This window comes from Lissotriton vulgaris, chromosome 5 (assembly GCF_964263255.1).
Source record: "Lissotriton vulgaris chromosome 5, aLisVul1.2, whole genome shotgun sequence".
Classification (NCBI taxonomy): Eukaryota; Metazoa; Chordata; class Amphibia; order Caudata; family Salamandridae; genus Lissotriton; species Lissotriton vulgaris.
Window position 1 is genome coordinate 1,113,882,658 of NC_141693.1, and position 23,279 is coordinate 1,113,905,936.

Genomic DNA, 23,279 nt, shown 5'->3' on the forward strand with positions numbered 1-23,279 from the left:
TCTTGTAGTAGAGCTATGTCCGCACTGAGCTTCGATAAGTGTGTTAGAACACTCTGTCTTTTGATAGGAGAGTTTAAGCCTCATACATTCCATGAAATTATATTCAATGACATAGGAACATAACTGCGTAAAGAGAATAAATTACAATATTCACAAGAAAGGAGTAGCAACGAACATACCATGTAATTCTGAATAAGAAGGTAAGTATCATAAAAGTTGATTGATCATCATTATTAACATAGTAAAGAAAGTAGGATGACCAAAGAAAACAGTCATGAGGAATATAGAGCGAGGATAGGAAAAGAAAGGATATATGAAAAAAGGGACAGGAGACAAAAATAGACACAAAAATAAAAATAAACAAAGAAAAACTCATGCCTACAAAATTGCAAAAGAAGGGTGGGGGGGGAGAAACCACACGGAAGGAAGACACATCCGAACTCCAACAATGGGACACAGGAACCATTATAATCAACGAGATGTAGAACAATGACAGGCACAGATAATAGGGTATTTGGGGAGAAATGGAGAGAACATGTTAAGTATGAATATCAAACAATACATTAAACAAGACATTAAAAGAGTGTATAAATAACGCCAACAACTCTATGGCAAACATGGAACGAAAAAGTCTGAACATCTGCGAAATCCTGAAGTATTAATTTGAAACGGAAGACGAAGGTCTTGAAGTATCCATTGTCTCTGTCTTGAGAGAGATCCTAAAGCTTCTCAAATTACTTGGATCGTCGTAGGAAATTGGGTTGCTTCTGTACGTAACCTCTTAAGGCAAAGATGAAAAAGGCCATAACGTGCCCCCAATGAACGGAGATCTTGTCTCATGCTGAGAAATTCCTTGCATCCGTCAGCAGTGCTCTTGGCGTAGTCCTGGGAGAAGAACAAATCATGGCTGGACCAAGAAAACCAATTGAGTGATTTTGCCGCTGAAAGAACTTTGAGACAGTTTGTATATTCCCAAAAATATAAAATAACTCCTCTTGGATATCTTGAAGAAAAGACCACAGCAGGCAGGCAACCCAGTCAGTGAGCATGTTGTATGTTTAAGGAGGTGTATTCAGGAAGTTTTAACAGTTCTGGAAGAAAGTTCTTGAAGAAGGTGAGAGGATCTAAACCCTCAACATTTTCCATCAGTCCAAAAATACGAAGGTTATTTTTTCTGCTTCAATTCTCCAACTCTTCAACATGCTTTTGTAGAGACGAAACTTGAGTCTGGTGAGATGTGGCTTTATTTTCAGTGTAACTGAAAAGAGAGACGTTGCCTTCCACTGCCACCAAGCGCTCATCCATTTGAGACCCTCCGTCGGTAAGGTATTATAATTTATTATTTGTTTCCTCCATAAAAGGGCATAAGGCTTGAATTTCTTCTAGCAACAGGTCCATAGAAGTAGGAGGAGGAGATTTTGCAGGGGAAGGCGGGTCTTTCTTGAGACGTTTTGTTAAAACTTTCCCCAAGGCCATTGAGCCAGAGTTTGTATCAGACATAGTACCATTCTTAGGAGAAGAGGCTGCTGAGGAAGCGTCCATGGTGCGAATTTCAAAAAGACTGTGGAATTTTTAATAGATGTATTTTGTTTTGCAGGTTCAATTCAGGAATCAGCTTTCCTCAATCTCCCCGTAGGATGATAGATAGAACAGTAGATAAATGATCCACAGAACCTCTAAAGGAATGTAATGAACAGGGCGATTTTACCATTAAAAGCCATTGAACTTCGGAGAAAGGTTACGACGATCTTAGCCACACTTTACAAGCCTGAAATAAGAACAGCAATCTTCCGTCTCCCCAAGTAGAGAAAAAGGTAAATGCTGAGAAATTATCCACAGAGGCATTAGGTTAGGCAGTGAAAATGAGTGAGTTGAAGAAAATAAAAAAAAACATTCAGCCTGGATGAACCTAAATCATGCCATGGGGTTCTGAGAGTTCATGTGGCCATAAACGTTGTAAATATCAGCACGTAGCGTTGAAAAGGAGACTTTCTCAGAAAAAATCCCCCGCTTGAATAAGATAAAAGAAGGTGGCCGTGGATCAAAATGGCGGCTGCCCCTGAGGTGAGAGAGAGTGCGTTGCTGCAGCGTTTATTACACGCTGGTATGAGGGTATAAACTCTTTTCTGAGGTAGGGCACATTTCACCATAGCCTCCAGAACTCATTCTGGCACGCAGGATGAAGTGGAGACGAAACACGTTGTTCGCGGTCCGCGTCGACCGGAAAAGAGTCATGGTTGTTCCACCATCTTCTTCGGGAACCTAGCCACGCCCTCCCTGTAGTTTTCATTCCTTAGTGTGTTTCCTGTACATTTCCAGGCCAGACCCTAACAACACACCTATTTTATTCTGCTGCACCTCGTGCCCATGCCATTTTGCTGCACCTTTCAATTCACCCCACCAGTAAATCTCATGCTGTTCTGATACCCGAGTCATTCTGATGTCTTTCTCATCCATGCACTCAGATACTCACACCCCGATTCAGCCACAGACTTCCGATCCACCCAAAGACCCATCCGCTCACCCACCCCCAATACTCAACCCACATATACTAGCCAACGAATGAAGGAACACTTTAATCGGAAAAAAACACACCAACTGGTTTTGCCAGTGCTTGTTATCAACTGTGCTGATGAAGTCAATGTGAATATTTTACTTTCAACACACTTTCAAGTACTTACTGCAAATAAATTAAGAAAAGGAGGACAAGAATTATACTTGAGTAGTCATAAGTTAATCATGTGTTAAGCACGGGGTATGTGGGGCTTAATACACTGTTTTATGAAAGAGAGGACTTCCAGCCACTAATAAAATGCTAGGGCTAAAAAATGTCCCATTTTGCCAAAACAATGTGGTAAATAAAAATATTCTGCAGCAGAGTTAACATGTCCCTGAAGATGGAGGGCTTATGACGCAGTCAAAGTGCTGGAAGCTCTATAAACGCGTCATTTTATGCAGATCAATTAAAACAACATATGTAAATACAAAGAGGAGAACTATCTCACTGAAAAACAAACAACATTATGGTAAAATTCAGTTTTGGCAGAACAATTGACAAACAAAAAACAGAAATTCATTCCACACCCAGAAGAGAGCACACCTTGTGTCTAAGTGTCAGTCAGTCAATTGAAACGAAGGCACGTGAATGGATGGTAAAAGAAGTCTTTGCTGGAGACTGATGCTGGCAGGTTTGTGTGGATGTTGGGCATGTTGATGTATTTATTTTTTACGTTTTATACAGCATGAACATGACCCGTGATGGTATCAGAGTGCTTTAAATTAGGGGGATGTACGAGATAAGTAAGAGGCGGGAGAAACAGTCACGTATATGAGAGAGGTGCAAACAAAGAAAATTAACAGGTTGATAAGCTTGACCTCCATAGGAAGTCAGCAATAAAGTGGTCATGGTCAAAAAATGAATAATAGTCACAGCAAACAGGAGTGTGCTTAGGGCAAGCATCTGTTCTTCAGAAATGATTACATTTCTTTTTTAAAGGAGGCGTATATGGAATCAAGCGAATTTCTGGTGGCAGAGAATTCCAAATTGTTTGGGTGATACCCGAGAAGGCTCTGTTGCACATTTTCTTTTTATGGGAAATCTGTGGTTTTAGCAGCATGAAGCTGGCACTTTGCGATGTCTCCATCCGCCCGATAGTTCTCGTTTTTGTGCCAAATACATGTCTAAATAGTCCTTCATTTGGACGTGTTGTAGAGTAGCCAAGTAAGTAAGTGTGGGATGAAGGGCTACTGAAGTGGTAGATCAGAGAGAATGTGGTTTCTGATGTCAAAGTGCTTTTTACATTCCGAACTAATGTAGAAAATCCCATAGAAATGGGCAACAGACCCTGGAATAACAGCAGTACCCGTGAAGCAATGGAAGGCTCGAAGTCTGAGGCCTCAGCCTGTATAAACCAGGGGTCTCCAACCGGTCGATCGCGAGCTACCGGTAGCTCGCCGAGACCCTGGGAGTAGCTCGTGACACTTGCTGCTCAATTTAGTAGCCCTTTGGTGTTGTTTGGGCTTTTTAGGCTTTTTTTCAGGCTGCGTTGCCCGCCCTCACCCAAACCAGCAGCTCTGATTGGCTTTGAGGTAGCTGGGGGTGGTGAGCTGAAGAGTGTGACGTTCCTCTTCTATGTGGAGATCAGCGTCTCGACTATGCGCCCCTGCCTTTTTTTGAATCACGAGCGCGAAAGGTGCTAGTGTGGAGCAGAAGCAGGCATGGCAGGGCAGACCAGCTGGTTTCCAGGTCACGCAAGAAGTACAAAACTGCCGGGACCTGCGCCATCTGCTGATTACAGCAGTAGAGCCTGCCACCTTATCTTTCATCAGAGCAGCAGGCAAGCCGGGAGAGCACACCTGGGAGCCACAACACGGTAAGAGTAAACTTTACATACAACACTAAATGATTTTACTTAGACGTGGCATACCTCCGGCTTCTTTCCATGTGCTTGCCTGATAAACACCTCAGTCGTGCTCTGGTTTTGTAGTTAACCTCTGGCAGTGCTCCTGTACAGCACGTGGGAAAATGCCTCTCGAGCTCCCACGCCATCTTATTCCACTCCAGGTGCTTCAATTATCACAGCGCAATACCAATTAAAGTGTTATCTTTCTGCCATATATATGAGTCTTTTATATTTCTATCAGTGCTACCAGTATACCCAGTGTTACCTTCGCCAATGTCCTGCAGTCTTGCCGAGAGCTCATCAATTGGCTTATTAAACACTTCTCGTCATTAGTGCAAACTTCCAGGGAGGTGGAGGCCTCTTCTGTGCCTGCCAGGTCTAAGGAGGCAGGTCTTCAGTCGGTGATCTGTGAGGGGAGGCAGAAGCCCTGGGGTGCCCAGGAACAGACGGAACAGTTGTTCCTGCAGCTGAAAGAGGCCTGCTGTAATTCATCTTGCAAGGTGCTCTCATGAGTGGCCAGAACACAGAGGAAAGAAACACCCCCGCAGGTAAAGGATGCCTTCACAATGAAACTGCAGGCCAGTGCTGACATCCAGCCAAGTGAAGGCAGAAACACTAGCAACAGCAGATCAACGGACATGAGCAGAGGGCAGGCAAGGTCTCAATTCGTACAGTTACACACAACTCACATATAAACACACAAACGGAGCTGCCAATTGGTCAGTCTCCTTGTTTTGCATGCTGTGGTTTTTATGCAAGTATTTAAAATGGTAAAAGGTAAACCTCAGGTTCTGTTGGCTGAAATACGGAACGGAAATATCACACAGAATATGGCCTCTTGCCAAGCGTGCCTATGCATACATTTTCTGCATTAACATTAATTTTAGGTTTGTGATGTTGACAGTTTAACTTTTTTGTTATAGCTGCTTAAAAGTGATTTTTGTAGCAAAGTAGATGAAAAACCATGCCTACAATTTTTCCAATTCTTTCACCGTGCAGTGCTATCAAATGGTTTAACTTTAATGAATGATTGTTTACATTTGGCAACGGGCAGTTTGTCCCATGGAATACATTTTGGAAATGGTATATAAAGTAAATTAGTCAGGCATCGAGTGTGACTGGGTTAAAATATACACATGCCATCAAAGCAAGGTCTGCCTCAAAAACTGTCTTCGAAATGGGCAATTTATTTCTAAAGTAAAATTAATTTTGTGTTTTATAGCATTTTACTTTCTTACTACTAGCTCTTTGTGGGCCGATCTTTTTGGCTGGTGGGCTGTGCCAATGCTTGAATGTGTTTTTTTAGCTATTTGTGGGCTGATTTCATTTGCTGGTGGGCTGGTTTTTATTGTTAGTTTTTCTGATATTGCCAAACATTGTGTGCTGCAAGCACAAATAGACTAGTCTTCATACCTTGAAAAACACCACCTACTATTCAAAATGTCTGCATTACAGTTTAAAACCTAATTTGCAAATGTTGCCCATTTTTTAGCTATTAGATTTGGCGTGGGGGGTCTCTCTGACAAATACGCGAGTTGCTTGGGGTTTAGTAGCTCACGACAATTTTCACGGACCAGAAGTAGCTCTCACTACACAATAGGTTGGAGACCCCTGGTATAAACAGTAAACTAGCACGCTAAAGAATAAGGCTGGAACTCTGAATCGCTCTTTGATGAAACATTTTGCTATTTATGTGTCATACTATTTGACTGATGAACTTTATATAAAAAGATTTATAGGCGCAACCGCAGATTTTCATCACTGAAGACATATCGCCATGGGTGTTCTTGCAGTGCCATATTGAAATATGCAAATATCTACAATTTAATCCTACCTATAAAAATGGATTGTCCCTTTAGCCAATGCTTGAAATGTGCTGTAAATGTTCCATTTAGGCCTATTTACAAGAAAAAAAAAACTAGCACAGAACTTAATCCACCCCTGCCACCCACAGTCTTTCCAGAAATTGTTAGGCTTTTTGGACCATATGTATGAAGGTAGCAGTTAGCGAATCTGTAATAGCGATTTTTAAGAAATCGCTATTTCAGAATCGCTAATAGCTATGTATCAAGAAAATCGCAATTTTATAGCGATTTCTTGATACTCCTTAGTTGCGAATGATGTACTTAGATGTACTTAGTTGCATTAGGAATACTTTCCCATTCATTTCCATAGGCCAGGAGGCCCATAGGAATGAATGGGAAATTTGCGATTCGCAATTTGCTAATCGCAAATTGAGAATATTTTCAAGGGTGCAGGGGTGTCCAAAGGACACCCTGTTGCACCCCTGAAATATGCATGGGTGCACATGTGGCAAACGTACATGCCCTAAGGGCATGTATGTGCGTCACATGGCACTTTGAAAAATGCAAAAATATGCATTTTTCAAGGAATTCGCAACTTACCACCAACTAGAAGTTGGTGGTAAATTGCGATTCCTTAAGGCCAATTTGCAAATTTTTTTGGCGTCTTACATTGCAATTAAGTAATCACAAAATTTCCAATTCCTTAAATGCAATCGCAAAATAAGGAATCGCAAATTTTGCGATTCCTTATTTTGCAAGCAGATTTCCTTAATACATACTATTAGGCCAAATTGCATTTGCAAACGCCGAAATTCTGCGAATTTCGGCGTTTGCGAAGTCAATTTGGCTTGATACATATGGCCCTTAGTCTTGGCTCGCTTTCATGGTCCAGTGTAGGTCTGACTTGAAAACCTTTGCAAGGGCTGATTTTGGTTTCTGCTCCTGATCTGTGAGTACGTGCAGAAAGCCACCATGATGCTTTTAATAACTGGACTAGTCATATATTTTTTCAAAATGCAAAAATTAATGTTCAGACACAATGCTAGATAGTTGTTACATTAATTTCTTTATTCACATTCATGGTGCTCTATTTCCAAACAAACGGCTGAACTAATTTCTTTGAAAACACTTTTTGAGACCCAGCTGAGTTTCAAGTTACTGGCAGACAATTATATAGCAGAAGCGTTGAAACACAGTGTAAAAATGTTAGAAAGAAATCAATTGTTGATCACACACAATACCATTTCTTGATGGAAGCTATTGCTCCCAACATAAAAAATGACATAATCAGAACAAAATATAAAAGGCTAAACACAGGAGCTATGGGACAAATGTATATAGGAAAACATTTCACATTTTCAAACGGTGCGAATCACAAAATTTGGCCGTTTGCGAATGCAAAATGGCCTTTCCTTATGTATGAAAGGCTTTTTGTTTCTCAATTTAAGTAATTGCAATATTTTGCGATTACCTAAATTGTTGAATGCAAATAGGGAATCGCAATCTGTGAATCCCGAATGCACATGTAAGAATCCTTTCCTAAATGCGAGCTGTACATTTAGGAAACGTGAATTACCAACAGCTACAAGTTGATGGTTACCATAGGCGAATTTTGACAGGCTCCACAACCTTTAATCAGCACCTAGACTCTGCCATCTGTGAGTCTAACCTGCCACCCTAGTCCTGGACCCTTGGAAATGGGCCTAAGGTGCTCTGCCAGCCTCTGTGGATCCAGTGGAACAGATGCATATCCTTTGTTACGTGGCGCAACCTTTGAGCACAACCAACTCATATCTGCTGCTGCGTGCATCCAAATCGTTGCAAAGACTTGCATTGCATTGCCACCTGTTGCTTCACTGAACTGCCTCAAGACAATGCATCCTCAGAGCAGGCCCTCGCATTCCTCATCAGCAGCAGCCTTGGTGACAATGCCGGATTCTGCATCGCAGCTCCTCAGTACCGATTTGTAACCTCGACTGCGCCTACCATCCTCGATGAGGGATATTGCATCTCAGGCCCTCAACAGGATCCTCGATGATGACGCAGGTCCTCACATTGCAGCCTCGCTGCATCTCCAATCTGAAGAATTGCTTCTGTTTCGCAACGCATCTTCAACGCGGACCCTCACAAAGCTCAGTAAGCCAGGATTTAAGGTATTCCATTCAGGAGGGTTAACTTGGCCCCTGGACCCTGCCTGCGCTCCATCACTGTCAGTCTGAACTTGTAACTTTGTGCTGGTCCAACGTGACCAGATGTCCAAAGTTGGCACTTTGCAACTGTTAGCACTATTTCTACTAAAATGTTCACAAATGAATATCTCCGGTTCTACGGATTGAATTTACTGTACTCCTTGTCTTATTTACTAACAATTACTTTATTTTTCTAACTCTGTTGTGGAATCCTTTTGTGTTGTGTTTTCAGTGTTACTGTTTGAAGTGTTGCAAAAATACTTGACACATTGTCTCTGAGTTAAGCGTGGTTGCTGTGTGCCAAACTACCCTAGTTCTGAGCGAAGGTTAATTTAGGTATTGCTTGTTACTTCATTCTTAGAAGAGTTGTGGTTGCTGCATAAGTAGACTTTTACCCACCTCCCCCGCCTCACCCAGTAACCCAAATTCTTTCAATTTGCCTTCTGTATGTGGAATTAACAGTATATATCTCCTTGGCATAAATGTATCACCTTGAAATGATGTCCTGATGGGTGAAGGATAGCATAGAGATGTATGCATCTGTACCCCTACTCCCTTCTTAATGCTCACTATACCTACCATGCCAGTCACCAGCTATTCACATCTTCTGATGAGCCATCAGCCAGACTCAATCAACTAAAAGCTGAAGTTACACAAATACATTAATGAAGAAGTCACCATAAGAAAATAACTCCCGTGCATCTGCCAGAGAGTTATTTTCTGCTCCTGGTGAATGTTTGGATTTCACAATACGTTTCTGTTAGTTGTAACACGGCGATTGTTTCATCTGTTTTTATAAATTCGGGTATTGCTCAAAACTCAGTGCCTATTATCGGAGTATGCTTGCATAAGATGTCTACAATTCCTGAGAAGAAGCACTTACTATTTGGCCTGCATAAAATATTGAGGTTTCAGACAGCGCCTTTTGTGTTACCGGTACAGGAAAATGTCTCCAACTTCTTCAATCCTCAGGGCTTTCAACTGATCTTATCCGGCAAGTTTTCTAAGTAAAATCACATGGATATAAGTGATACCACGTTCATATGTCAGCTGTTGAGCTGGGGCTGTCCAGGAGAGATTATGGGCGCCAGTTCACAATCGGGTTCTCAAGAAACAAAGCAGGCTCCATGCCGGTCTGTGGGAATGCGAGCCTGCTTTCTGGAAATACTGTGAGCAAACGGAGCGCTCCCACACGTTCCCAAGGATGCCCGTTTCCCTGTTTACAGGACTCTGATAGGAGTGGAACGCTGTGGTAATGGCATAGGGCGTCTCCCATGACAATACCCGTGGGTTGGGGGGGGGGGGGGCATCCTGGAAATCCCCCACATTCGTTCTCTTGTTCTACGGTAACCTTTCATCAAGGCGGATGTGTCATTTTGCAATTTTAAAATGCAGGCCCTTTGTTCAATCAATCAGAGAAATATACAGTCACGTCTGGCAGCGGTTTTTGATGCTATTTCTGTGTAGGGCAGCCAGTTTTCATTGCTTCCAGGCACATTCCCGCACGGACATTGTCACGTTCGCAGACACATGGTTTTACTTTCGTTCACTATTCACGGCTTAAAATTGGGAGCAATTATTCTGACAAGAAACAGTTTTAGAAACAGCAGTAATGTGATTCTCGAAAAGTATTTTTAATTGCTTGTAACACATACATTTGTAGAAAAGGTTATTTTACACGGTGTATGAAGTGAAGGCTCTGGATCTAATCAGATATGGGTCCCGGCCCATTTCCCCCTATTTTTTTAAAATTGTTTAGTGATATCTTGAGGTTTTTTTATTGTTTAGTTGCATCTTGTGGTGGAATGGGACGAACTGGTAGAGCCTGACACCCTACCAGCTCAATGGCTACACTGTACCCTTTGTACTTATATTACGTCAGACTTCAAAGTACTCCTATTGCACATGTTTAACAATCCTCCAAATATTGCAATTTCAACCCATAAATTGCATTGTTAAAAGTCAATGGTAACATTTCCATTACCTGTTTACGAAGCGGAATTAACACGCAACCAATACCATCCTGTTTACTAATGTTTCCTTCCAGCAATTTTGCTGTGTTTATGACCATTGAAAGGGCCCTTAATTGCCCTGTTACGATAGGTAGGTAACGTATTGAAATCAACATTTGTTAGGTATAGTTGTTCCCCTTCTTTTTTGTGATTTTCTCTGCATCCCTTTTCTAAAAATGGTTGACTTCATGGCTTTTGGGAGGGCCTTTTTACGGAAACACTTTTTCATTTAATCTGCATTTTAGAAAGTGACTACTGCCTGCCCAATCAGCTCTCTGTATGCCATAAAGACGCAGAAATATTGGCAGGCCATGGTTTGTGCTGTCCAGCTGTTAGCATTGCCCGATTCTAACAGCCATTGCCATTGGAGAGAGCCAGTGCGGTTTTTGTGTGCGCTATTTGTTTCAGTCTTCAGGCTCATGCCTACTGTCTTCAAGTGTGCATTGAAAGCAAGCACTGCCATTGTGCATAGAGAATCTAGGCCACAGCATTGGCAGAATGCAATGTGGAGAGCATAACCACCCCTCATTCTACACATAGGGCCAGATGTCTCATAGTATTGTGTTGCCCCTGCATCAAGCATGGTGATGCAAGGGCAGCGCAACGCAGTACAATGCAAGGTCACCTTGCATGGCCCTGCGTGGCCTGGTAAATCTGGAGTAACGCAAGACCGAAGCATTAATCTGTCCCAGAAGGCGTTTCTATTGATTGATTGTGAGTGTTCCGACACATCCACCCCTGGATTTTAGTGCATTCCCGAATTCTCAAGATTGGTAAACCTGAGAATGCTCCAACATGCTATTTTTTCCAAGGGGAGGCGCAGCAAGGAGAAATAGCTTTATTTCTCCACATTGTTTGCGCTTTTTAAATGTGCTGCATTCTGATACACACAATGAAGCACCTCAGAGGGATGTTTTTGTGCAGGAAGTTTTTACTGCACAAAACAATGCTGCCTGTAGCATTGACACTAGGCAGCATATTGTGTGCCACCCCAGGTAGAGAGCAGCAATCTGCCATAAATTGGTAAATATGGTGCATTCCTGCCCTTTCTGTTTCATGCAGCGCCCGAGGGGGGTCCGCTTAGCGCTTTGCCAGGGCCGGTTTTCTGCCGATTTTGTTACAGGTCCTGAAACAAAAACCGCCCCCCAGGGGCCCAAAACTGGCCCCCACCCGTGCGGCGCACCGGGGGATTGCCCGGTGCCCGCTACGGCCAGGTTTTGCTGCATTGCATGAAAGATTGATAAATCTGCCCCATAGCACCTAAGGACACCTGGCAATATGGGTGCCTGACTTATGTAGTGTCTGTACATGTAGTTCAAACACTGTGACTGTGCACACATCAGTCTGTGAGGGGTTAGCAATGTGAATGCAATGCAAACACTGCAGTTAAAGCTGTCTACATCATAGGGTACATCAGAAACTCTATACAGCATCAAGGGGTATGATTAGTAAACCACTATGTGAAATCTGCCATTCAGGGAAGTGCCCTTGTCATTGCACTTTTAGCAGCATGAATGGGCAACATTCAGAACGTTTTGTATTCTTGACATAAATGAGGGAGATGCAAAGTGCTTTCGTAACAGTGTTCAGGAAGGAGTACTTTCAGTGTATTCAGAAGCATTTAGGGAGGGTAGCTGCACTCATTTTTGCACTGTGAACACTGGAGAATAACACCCTGGAAAACATTCAAGGAGGTGAGCTGGGTGTTCTGGATATCAATTTCCCTATGCTGCTGTGTACTATGGTAGGCAGAAGCAAAATGTAGCAATTTAACAACCAATGGATGAAGCCCTCTGACCAAGAGCCCCTCTGAGCGGGTTTATTATGTACAGATGTTTTGGGGGAAAGATATTTTGGTGAAAGGGAAGACTTAAACATTCAGAACCAGTCGGCTGAATATTACAAACAATTTTAAATAAAACTAGAAAGCAAAACATAAACCTCAGCCTCTGTTTATAAAAGTATATATTACACGCCGTAATGACACGTCTTTGTGACCCATGGTCTGGACTGAGTTATGTAGGTACTCTGCCACAAAGTATATTTTGGTGTATCAGGCAAAAAGAGAGAGCGTCAATGCATTCAGTGCCTGCAGTGGAGTTCATGGTGGTTGAAATCTATAAACGCTTCCTTAACACTGCGACGGGCATTTGGTAGAAGGTGTGTGCTTCTGTAGGGTCATTGTCATCTGGTATCAGGTAGGTCGGTGCAAGAGGCTTAGAGACAGCATGAGTCACACTCAACCAATGTTTACCTCATAAAGACATGATAACCAGGTCCAGAGGAATACAGATAGAAAGAGTTGAGAGATAAATAATAGATCACAAGTAAGAGTATAAAGTCTATCTCTAGGTAACGATGTCATGCTGTACCTGTATGGTTGTACATATTTTATTGTTAAATGAAAGGAAGGTCTCATTCAGATGATCAGAACCTGGATAAAGATAGTGGCTGCACTGCCGTTTCTGTGGCCCTAGAAGTGACAGTAAGTGAATGCGCTACCTGTAGAAAAAACAAAATCTATCAGTGTTTGGAAGACCAGTCCTCGCGTTTTTCTGTAACTAGCAATGTTGATGTGAAGCAATAGAACGCCTACAACACATGGATGTCGATACACCAAAATGTTAGTGGTAGTGGAAGTGACATCACACACTCTTTGACCTTAGTGACATCACAGACGGTGATATCATATGACCTTTGAGCCTAAATGTCCCAGAAAGTATTGTCACATGACCTTAACACAGTGTTGTGTCTGAGGTAGGCCCACATTGGATTGGATTTGATTTGAGACTTGTTAGGCGCTCGATTACCCGAAGGTGTCTTGGCGCATAGAACCAACACCATCTTTTATCATAGACACTTTTTCTTAAGTTGCCTTCCCTTTCACACAATAAACTTTTACACACATTTGCCTGCATGGCAGTGCTGGATTCGTTTTTCTGAAATTGCAGATTCTGCTTTGCCTAACGTTATCAGGATTCCTTGAACGAGGCCTAGACGCACATTGTGGAAAATGTCAATCTATTTTTATCCATGGGGTGACATGGCTATCTATAGACCAAAACAATGCTGGCTTGCACTGGACTCGCAAGAATGCTTTTCATCATAAATAAACAAGCATTTCTGGGTTTAGGAAGAGGAGCGCTTTGTTGCTATTGATGAGGTCTCTACATCCTGAAGTTCGGGCCAGTAGCTTGCTGAATTTTTTGCAAGGGTGTCCAGCTTGTGACCACCTCAGAGCCTTACATTCTTTCCTATCAGGTAACCGGGGTTGGATCACCAGTATGGTGATTCTTGGCTGTACATGAACACACTTGCCATAGACACTTAGGTCAGGCAATGCATAGTAGGAATATGAACAGTTCTCTATATTGTTTTTATGCCTGGTGATTTACATTGTTTTACCACCAGGGTGGAACTTTTTATTCTGTTCAACCTTCAGGTGCATCTAATAACTTTCATTTGCTTCTGTCTATTGGTCATTGCAGAACATATATTTTATACAAGAACTGCACTATTCAATAAATATTGTAAACTTCCCTCTGTGTATTCTCTGAATATTTCTCTGAGAGGACTAGAGCATTAATGACTGTTAGCACGAGGGTTGTCGTGTTCAGTGGCTGCCAGAACCATTTGCTGCTAGACTAGGTTTAGGGGGATTATTGTGGAACTGTGAGCTAGCCGGTCTATAGGACAACATATCCTGAGGGGGTGCATAGAATTAGTCTGACACCATCCCAATGTTTGCAGTTCTCAAATGCACAGCTCCTACCATAGGGTGAAAACTCGACAACACCTAAAGACATTGCAACAATTTACATCACTGAAGTTCCGCAGTACCTTCATGATTAGTATAACACTACACCGACAAATGGTCGTTTTAGAAACCGCATGTATGAGGGTGGTGACATGCAGCCTTATTCATGAAGACGAAATCGTCTCGCAAAGGGCCAGATTCTGAGAATCTGGCCCTTTGCGAGTGCGATTTTTGCATTTGGGATTCATCATCCCAAATGCAAAAATCGCTAATTGCGATCTCGCAATTTTGCGTGGAATTACATTTAAGGAATCTCTATTTGAGATTCCTTAAATGCAATTCATCATCCAATTTTGTTTTGCGAATTCGCAATTTCTGGCCGCAATTTACCGCAAGGTCAGACCTCGTGGTAAATTGCGAAAACTCAGAAAAATGCTTTTAAATGCATTTTTCTGAGTTGCATGTTACACACACACATGTCCTTTGGTCATGTGTGTGTGCAACACCTGTGTAAAATTTCATTTGAGGGGTGCTACAGGGTGTCCTTTGGACACCCCTGGCACCCTTCAAATCGCTATCTTATTTGCGATTAGCTAATTGCTAATCGCAAATAAGGAATACTCCCCATTCATTCCTATGGGCCTTTTGGCCCATAGGAATGAATGGCGAGTTATTCCTTATTTGCGATTAGCAATTTGCTAATCGCAAATAAGGATTATGTAGGAATCGCATTTCTTTATGCAATTTCTACATGAATCCCGTTTTGCGAGTCCTTAATAGCGATTCGCTATGAATCGCTATTAGGGGCTCGCAAAACGGGAGAATGATGAATCAGGCTGATGATCTCTGAAAGTGGTGGGATGTAATACTTTCCCTGAATTGTAGTGAGCCAGATCTCTTCTGGGTGGGCTGGGGGAAAAGGTGAGAAGGAGGTACTCCCACTGAGAATTCTTTTTAAAAATGGAAGCAAATAGTATATTAAAAAGCACAATTTTCACATAAATGTGCTAAAAAGTCAAAGGTTTTGAAAGCTCACTCATTTATATTTAAGTCCTTCCAAGGTGTGCCAAGCCAAGGAAACCTGATGTTCGAGGGGTTTACCCCATTGTTTTTAGAATGTGCTATGGATACCCCCTTATGTCAAAAGTCCCCTCCATTATGTCCTGTTCAGCATTTTTCAGGGGTGACCTTCATATGTAATGCATGCCCCTTATGCCAAAAATGACCTACAATATCCCACTGTCAGAATTATGCAAATAATTCCATCATATGCAGGTTACCATTGTGTCAAGTTACCACTAGTACATCAGGGTCAGATTTTGTCAAGGTTGCCCTCCTCCCACATGTCATGGTTTTTCTCCCTTATGTAAAGTAGTATCTCCAATGAGCTAGCACCAGCATTTTGCCATTGGTGTCCCCTAAGGAAACAATTTTCTCAAGTGTGCCAGTGTTTTTCCATGCGTACTCATTATGATAAGAATTGCCTCGAGCAGGCCAGTGCCAGTATTTTTCACAGGTGCCTGTCACGCTAACAATTGCCTACTGTTACCACCAGGACTGTATAGGGGCCATACTCGTTCCCGGGAGCAGGGGGGCGGGATGCCACTAACCACCTCCTACCCTATCTTCGGTGGAGGGATAGCATGCAAGTTGGTATGAATGGCCCCTCCTTTGATATTGCCTCCCCTGTGAAGGTTGCTAGCGCTCCATTGCTCTCTCCCTTTGATTTCTCTTCTATTCCTGTTTTGTATGGTGACATTTTCATGGGATTCAAGCGCTCATAAAGAGCGGATTCCAGTGCCTGGGTATCCCTGCCATTCTACAGTGCCAAAGACTTCTCCCACATACACAGTATCCCTCTTACTTTTCCCCTGGAGACCAATCACCCAGGCTAGTTCAGTTAGCGTGGAGGATTGGTCTCGTGGGCATAGAGGGGACTATCTCTGTTTCCGTGATCCCTGATTTTCAGGTGAGTGGGGCTGTGACAAAAAGCCAAGCCCATGATATTTACACTGCCCAAGCGGAGATGGACCAACTTGAGAGCAGTTAGAACATGTTTCACCTAGACCGTCTTCCCATTCTATCAGGACAGGAACTTACGGAAGCATTATCCGCCATTGAGGTGGAAGTACAATTGCTTAGACAAGAGAATCAATCCCTCAAAAAGGAATTACAGGGTAGACAGTGTTCTCCTTTGGGTCCTTCACAAACCTCCCGCCCTGTAGTTTAGCCAGCCACTTTCCAGTTTGATAGGAACTCAGCCACTGGAGGGGGTCCCTCTATTTCTATTAGAGTAGTCACCCCTATACCCGTTCCTTTAGCAGCACCGGAGAGGTTTCCGGGCGTGACCAGAAAGTAGGGCAGTTTCATGAACCAGTGTCATCTTCAGTTCATATGTTGACCTACAGCATTTCCTGATGACATGGCCAAGGTGGCATTTGTAATTTCGTACCTAGTGGGTACCCCAGCCAATTGGTTAATTCCGCTCATTGAGAGAAATGACCCACTCTTATACGACTTCTCCTCCTTTAAAGAGCAAATGAGACGTCTATTTGACAAACACACATTTATGCAAGGTAGTGACATGAACTGTTGAGCCTCCGACAGGGAAAAAGTTCCCTAATAACGTATGTCACAGAGTTCAACCGGTTAGTGGCAGAAAACAGGTGGCCTCTGGATAATAGGACTTCCTTGTTCTATGAAAGGCTGAATGACGAACTGAAGGACGTCTTATTCCAGATCATTGATCCCTCTGATGACTGCGCAGACTTTATAGATCTGGTGGTGAAAATGAACCTTAGGCTTAGAGAAAGAAGAGGAGAGAAAGGAAAATGCGAGCTTCTTCACGTATATATGTATAGAGGAGATAAGAAAGAACACAAGACACTCCGTCTGAACCGATGCAAATAGGAGGCAGTAGGGGGTCCTTGACTAGAGAAGAGAAAGAGAAGCGGCGTGACTTGAACCTCTGTCTTTACTGTGTTAAAGGGGGTCATTTTGCTCGTTAGTGCCCTGTACGGCCCTGGTCTTCCCTGCCTCGAAAGACCATCACCGTCACAAACGAAGGGGGAACCTCTATACAGACAGAGAGTGAGGTACTCCGTAGTAGTTCAAGGGAAGTCAATACACAAGGAGTGAGATACTGCCTATCTAACAACGCCTTGGCCCAAGTCCCTAAACATTTCACTATTAACGTCATTATGGTTTTATCCAGTACTAACCTTGGTAAACCTTTCGGTTCTATTGGATTCTGGGGCTACAGGCAATTTCTTGGACATCACTTTGGCTAAATCAATGGGGATTGTCTGCATACAAAAGAAAGAACCAGAACCCGTCAGGCCAGTAAATGGTACAGAATTGTCTTCTGGGTCCATCACTCAGGATACAATTCCCTTGACGTTGGTGTGCGACAATGGTCATTCAGAGGAGATTTCCTTTGATCTTATCAACACACCTGCCTTTGGGGTGATCCTCTGGGTGCCACGGCTACAGCTGCACGACCCTAAGATCGACTTGGTGCGGCTCACAGTGAAGCTAAACTCCAGCCATTGTTCACACCATTGTTACAAAGAAGCCATAGGATGGGTATCCCCTCTTATGTGCGCCTTATGCACTATGAATGAAGAGGCCATAATACCACTGGTTTATCTGCAATATGCTGATGACTTCGACAAGGAAAAGGCAAATGAACTCCCTCCACAAAGGAGTTTCGATTGCTGCTTGGATTTGGAATCAGGGGGGATTATTCCCTGTGGTAGGATCTATGCCTTGTCGGAAACCGAGACAGCCCACTTGAAGGAGTACTTGGATGAAATGCTCTTTTATGTGTTCATTCGGCACTCCACCTCTCCAGTCTCCTTCCTTCTTTTTTTATACCAAAGACAGAGGGGGATCTGCAGGCCTGCATTGACTATAGGTTCCTGAATAAGGTAACCATTAAAAACAAATACCCTTTACCTCTCATTCTTGTACTGTTAGATCAGGTAAAGGATGGCCCAGTGTTCTCTAAATTGGATCTAAGGTGGACGTATCACCTTATTCGGGTCCACAAGGGGGATGAGTGGAAACTGCCTTCTGGACTAAGTTCAGTTTGTTTGAGTACTGCGTTATGCCATTCGGTCTCTGCAACTCCTCTGCGGCATTTCAGTTTTTTATAAATGAGGTATTTCAAGAATTTCTCGACCTCTTTGTTATCTTATACCTTGATGACATCCTGGTGTTCTCCAAGACACCTGGAAAAAGCAAAGGTCACGTAAAACAGGTCCTTCAGAAGTTACGTGAAAACAAATTGTTTGTAGAACTGGAAAATGCATGTTTCATGCCTCCCAAGTCGACTTCCTGTGGTTTGTTATTTCTGCTTCAGGGATAAAGATGGACAAAAAGTTAGGTGGTGGCCTTTTTGGCTTGGTCCATCTCTACATGTGTGAAGGACATGCAAGCCCTGTTGGGGTTTGCCAACTTCTACCAATGCTTTATCACACTATTCTCTGGTTTGGTCACTCCCATCACTAGACTCCTCAAGAAGGGAGTGCTGTTCGTTTAGTCACATGATGCACAGTAGGCCTTTGTTCAGTTAAAACCCAAGTTTACATCTGCCTGGGAACTTATACAACCTGATCCCTCTGTACCATTTTATGTAGAAGCCGATGCATCTGAATATGCGGTGGGGGGAGTTTTGTCCCAAAGAGACGCAACAGGACAGATGCATTCCACTGCCTTTTTCTCCAAGAATTTCCTCCCTGCGGAGCAAAATTACACTATCGCAGAGAGAGAGTTACTGGCAATCATAAAGGCTTTCCAGGAGTGGAGACAATATCTGTGGGGGGCTAGATACAAGGTAACCATTTACTCTGACCACAAAATTCTAGATGTTTTTTGTTCTGCCCGTGCCCTCAAGCCCAGACAGATGCGATGGGTATCGTTTTTTAATGAATTTAACTTTGTGATCATGTATCGCCCAGCTGCCCAACAGGTCAAAGCAGATGTTCTATCCAGGTTATGTGTGCCACTCCCTTATCAGAGACCAAAACAAGACCCAGTGTCTATGATACCCACTGATTGTATCCTTGGTTATTTTTCTTCTGATCAATTTCTCATGGATCTTAAGAAGACACTGTCAGAAATAGACTTAAACCCCTGGCTAATTGATCAAGCGTGTCAAATGAAAGACGGGTTAATGTATAAAGAGGAAAAGCTGGTTATTCCCCCTGAACACAGACACCAAGTCTTGAAGTGGGTACACTCTGCCTCTTTGGCTAGCCATCCTGGAGTTAAAAACACCAAGGACATCTGTCACTGATGGTTCTGGTTGGAAACAATGGCCACAGATGTCTCCAACTATGTCTCCTCCTGTCCAACATGTGCTGTACAGAATGTTCTGCACGCCATGCCATCTGGGCTCTTACAGCCCCTCCCAGTGCCTTCATGTTCTTGGCACACCATTAGCATGGATTTTATCAGTGACCTACCTAAGGACGAGGGACAGACTACCATATTTGTAGTTTTGGATTCAATTTCCAAGGTGGCGCATTTCATACCTCTCTCCAAGATCCCTGCGGTCAGCGGTCTGGCCTCTGTGTTTATCCAACAGGTCATTCAGCTGCATGAGGTTCCCACAGTTCTAGTATCAGATAAAGGGCCCCAAACCATCTCTAGGTTTTGGCATGAGCTTTGTTCTGCTCTAAACAAGGATTTACGTCTGTCATCTGTGTATCATCCCGAAACGAATGGACAGAGAGAGCGAGTCAATCAGACGATGGAACAAAATCTGCGTTGCCTGTTAGCCACCTTAACGGGTAGTTGGGCGAAGGCATTGCCTGTCGCTGAGTTTGCATACAACAAAAATCGGCATTCAGCCATAGGCATGTCTCCTTTCTTTTGTAAAATGTGTTTTCACCCTAGAACTGTGCCTATCCAACCTACATAGAGAGCCCCGGCAGTGGATACACTCTACAAATATCTTAAAGAAAAATGGAAAGGGGCGCAAAGGCAGTTATACATAGCAAAGAAAAACATGAAGAAGAGGGCAGACAAACATCGACATCCCGTTCCCGTTTATGCCCCCGGAAGCATGGTATGATTAGCCATAAAACAACAATGTTTAGAGGGCCCAAAAAAGCTTCAACCCCGTTTTGTTGGCCATTTTCAGATAACCAGAGTCATCAATCCTGTGGCCATGAAATTGGAGCTTCCTGAGAAGTACCAGATTCATCCAGTTTTCCATACTTCTCTTCTCAAACCCTACATTCCACCCACACACCCATTGACTCCTCCACCCCCTGTATTGGTGAATGATCAGGAGTAGTATGAAGTGAATCGCATTTTGGACTCTTGAAGGGGTAATGGGAGGTTGTGCTTTCTGGTAGATTGGAAGGGGTATCCACCAGAGGAAAGGACCTGGGAACCCTCCACGTATATCCGTGCACCCCTTTTGGTATGGAGATTTCACACCTGCAATCCTACAAAACCACTTCCTGTTGGGAGGCCTTTGGGGAGTAATGTTACCATCCGGACTGTATAGGGGCCATACACGCTCCCGGGAGGAGGGGGGAAGCCATTAACCACCTCTTACCCGAGCTTGTGTGGTGGGATAGCATCCGAGTTGGTATGAATGCCCCCTCCTTTGCTATTGCCTCCCCTGTAAATGTTGCAGGAGCTCTATTGCTCTCTCTCTTAGCTTCCTCTTCTATTCTTGTTTTGTTCGGTGGGAGGACGTCCCAGATCATGGTAGGAAGCTCTTGCCTATTAAGTTGAGCATCTCCTGTTGCCAAGGTTCTTGGCTTTTCAGATCCTGCTTCCTGGTCATAGGAGAAGGACTCACACTGTGCCTAGGAGTTCCCGGGTGTTTCTACATCCTTCAGACTTCTCCTTATTTTCATGATGAACCACCAGTGTGGTTCCTGTTTGTGGCATTCTCATGGGATTCAAGTGCTTGTGAAGAGCAGATTCCAGCAGTTGTGAAGAGCAGACCCCCTGCACTTGTGGAGGATTGCTGGAGCGGTGCCTCCCACCCTTTTTTGTTGCTTCTTCACCATTCTGTCCCCATTATCTATTGGTGTTCACTACGGAGGTTTTGTTTTCTGAAAGAACGCCACTGTGTTACCTTTCCCCTACTATGGCAACTGAACTCTCTGCTACCTGGCTATTTCCTACCTGGGATACTGTTCCCCTATGACTGATAATAGGGTCCTTTCACGCTTAATCCCTTAACAATTCTTGAATGCTTGTTCAAAGGGTGAGTAAAATTTTACGGAGTAATGGAGGGGAAGTAGGGAAATGAGTGGAGTGTGACTGCCTACTTCCATGTGCTAACTTTGTTTTTTCTCTGCCCCTCCTCTCACCCTTGATTGTATGTTTGTGTTTTCCAGACAGTGAGTACGCCATCTCCCTTGAAGGACGTGCAATTCAGCCCCTCCTAGTCTTCCCTGCCATCCTACAGTGCCAGAGACTTCTCCCATATACACAGTATCCCTCTTCCTTTCCCCTGGGGACCAATCGCCCTGGCTAGTTCAGTTAACATGGAAGATTGGTCTCAGGGGTGAGGGAACTATCTCTGTTTCCGTGGTCCCAGGTTTTTTAGGTGAGTGGAGCCTTAACACCTACAGTATGCCAGTGGCAGAACGTTTCCAGGGGTGACTCTGTAAGTCAAGATTTACCTTCAGTATGTCAGGGCCAAAGGCAGAGTACCACGCATAGCATCACATTCTCACTCACACTACATCATTTATTCTCACTTGCACTCATTTATTCTCACTCACTATCTTGCACTCACTCTAACTCACCATCACTCATGCTTACTCCTACTTAATCCTATTTACTCAAACTCACTTGCACTCACTCTGTCATTCTCACACACTGACTGATTCTCACTCCTTCATTCACACTCACTCTCCCTCACATTCTAACTCTCACTCGCTTATAATTTCTCACTTATGTGCGCTCACTTTTATTGTCACTCATTATGACTCACTCATACTCACTGGCATTCAATTTCACTCACTACCTGTCATTAACTATCACCCACAGCCTGTCACTGACTCTTGCTCACTTTCACTCACACACACTCTTGTTCACACATAGATAAACACTTACACACACGTTCTCTCGCACACAAACATATTCTTACCCACAAGCACACATGCTGCATACATTTAAAATATTTTTCTTTTTACTTACATCTGCCACTGAAGGTCTCATTCTAGCTTTTGGTGCTCCATTTTTTTTTATTACACTCATAGTGAATAATAAACCATTATTCACTGTTAGTGTAATAAAAAATAGGCAGAAATTAAATCTGGAGTACAGTGCCTATAACAGCAACCTGCCTCTGTCCTTTTTGCACTGATTTTGCCACCTCTGAAGCAAGAGGTCGCAAAAACAGTGTCAGGGTCATAAGAGGCAAGCCAGAGGTCGCAGTTGCTACCCCTGGGGCCCACTAAATGATGTCCATGCTACAACAGTAGATTTATAACATTTAAATGTAATATGATAATGAAATACATTATGCTGCACTCCATGTCCGTCCAGGACTTCTCTAGTTCAGGTTATGAATAAACGTGAAGACTGTTTCTTCTACAATTCACTAGCATGGGTTGTATGCTCTTGGGGAGATCTGGAACAGTGTTTCATGAGAGTATCTGAATGTAAACCATGTTAAAAATGCTTCACTCTTCTACGCGTGTGAAGAAGTTGTATTTTGAGATTGAAAATAAATACCATGGGTCAGATTTATGTTAACTGGCGCATCCCCAGGGATGCGCCAGTAAACGTGCGCCACAGTGCGCCACAGCTCCGCCACCCATGGTGCGCCGCATTTATAATGCGGCGCACCATGGTGCAAAAACGGCACAGATGCGTGACGCATCTGTCCCGGAAATGTGGCGCATTGCTGGAGTTGCGTCGCAAGCACGACGCAGCTCCAGCAAGGCTCGGGGGTACACCATCTGCACTATGCTGCGTCAAGACCTACGCCTGCTTCAAGCAGGTGCAGGGTTTTGACGCAGCATTGCCCTGAAAGTGACTGAGTGAAATCTCATAGATTTCACTCAGCCACTTTCAGGAGGCGTTCCTGCGCAGGAACGCCCCCCCCCTGCGCAGGAACGCCTCCTTATGGC